Genomic DNA, 2115 nt, shown 5'->3' with positions numbered 1-2115 from the left:
GTTCACAGCTTTAGTCTGCTTGGCTCCACAATCAACACTCTTGGCACCAGCAGTCAGGAAGTTAAAAGATGTATTGTGATGGGAAAGCCTGCTGTTAGGGACCTCTCTAAAGTACTGAAGAGCAATGGTGTCTCTCTGGAGACTAAAGTGCATCTGATACAGGCCATGGTCTTTGGAATCACTTGTTATCTGTCAGAGAGTAGGGAGGATAGAAGGAAAATTGATGCCTTTGAGCTTTGTTGTTGGTGAAGAGTATTGAGGGTATCATGGACTGCTAAGAAAACAAACAGATTCAACCTTGAGAGGTCTAAACCAGGCTGTTCCTTGGAGGAAAGGATTATGAGGCTTCATCTGACGTACTTTGGTCATGTTGCAAGGATGACAGGTCCTTGGAGAGGGACATCATGCTTGGGAGGGTGGAGGGCAGACACAGGAGAGGAAGGCTCTCTAGGAGATGGATTGATTCGGTGACTGGGTTAATTGGGATGAGTGTGTCGGAGACAGTGAGATTGGCACAGGACAGAGCAAAGTTTAGGGCTGTTGTACGTAGAGTTGCTATGAGTCTCAAACGACTCGACAACATTTAACAACAACAGCAACAACAACAACAACAACAACAACAACAGTAACAACAACAAAGGGCGATGTTACGAAATGGAGAGAAAAAGAAAAGAAAAAGCATAGAAAGGCACAGCAAGGCCTACATGCCCACCTTTCTTTCTGATAACCTTTGCTTATTTATGGAACATCTGGGTTTTCCTGGAGTGTGGGGTCTAGAATCTGAACAATGGCCAGGGGAAAGGAAAGTACGGTGGGCTTGATTTCTCAGATTTCTAGTTAGCCACCATTCTGTCCTTCATACATAGTCCTAGGGACTTTAATGCACCTGATTCAGGACAGTCACTTGCTATGCATCTGAGAGGGGAGATGATGAATATGGAGGACGGAAGAATTATTGATACTTTTGAGTGATGTTGGAGAAGAGTGCTGGATATCCCATGGACTCTCAGAAGAATGAGCAGGTATGTCTTAAAGAAAGGGCAACAAGAGTCCTCCTTGGAGGCAAGGCTGGCGAAGCTGTGTCTCACATATTTTGGACATGCTGTTACGAGAAGCTATTTTCTTGCAGAAGGACATCATGCTTGGAAAGATGGGGCTCTGCTTGCAAAAGAGAGGAAGACTCTCAATGAGATAGATTGACACAGTGGATTCAGATGGGTCAAGGATGATAAAGGATGGCACAGGATGGGGCAGAGTTCAGATCTATTGTTCTTAGGGCCACTATGAGTTTCACTTGATGGTATCTAACAACAACAGAGGCATCTCAGAAGCCATCCTGGCCCTGCCTCTACTGATAAATGCTTCATGGCACAGGTGCCTGGCCTCCTCCTCCCCGATCATGCCATCCTGCCATGCTCAGTCACATCCCACTCTGCCCTGGCTTGAAGCCATTTAAGGACCTTTGTGACCTCCTTCTAAGACAGCAGAGGACTTGGGGCTGCTGACACTGATTTCAGGCCCCCTTTTTGGGGTCTCTTTGCCTCCTGATGGCCCTGTTTTTCTGAGGACAGTCTCCTTACTAGCTCTTTGGCAGAGCTGAGGCAACGTAAAGGTCCCTGGCTCAGTGAATAAGCATCTCCTGACCCTCAGCACTGTCCATTTTGTTCTCTTAGACTCGTCTCTTAGATTCCTCCAGGGAAACTTTGTGCCAAGCTTCAGCACTGCTCTTTAGATATAGAAAAAAAGAGTGCTTTATTTTTTTTAAAAGAATGAGACACCTCACAGAACCTTTTTGTTTTGTAGAGACACAGCAATATGTTTTCTCAGTATTAGCAAGGAGGAAAGGTCTCCTTTCTTATACAGAAGACACTCCCCATCAGGATTTAGTTTTATCCTGCATCCTTTCAGTTGTCTAGTTAATTAGATAATATTTATTGTTGTTGTGTGTCATCAAGTCAGAACTGACCCATAGCTGACTCTCCAATGGGTTTTGAGAGACAGTTAATTGCACTGTGGGAGATTGCCTCCCACAGAATAGCTGGTGGATTTGAACCACATACCTTTGAGACTGCAGCACAGCTTCTTACTAGCACTTACCAAGTTTTAGAGAGAGAG

This window comes from Elephantulus edwardii, unplaced genomic scaffold (assembly GCF_000299155.1).
Source record: "Elephantulus edwardii isolate Elephantulus edwardi_28Jun2011 unplaced genomic scaffold, EleEdw1.0 scaffold00166, whole genome shotgun sequence".
Classification (NCBI taxonomy): Eukaryota; Metazoa; Chordata; class Mammalia; order Macroscelidea; family Macroscelididae; genus Elephantulus; species Elephantulus edwardii.
The sequence above is the reverse complement of the archived record's forward strand: the minus strand, read 5'-3'. Positions refer to the sequence as shown.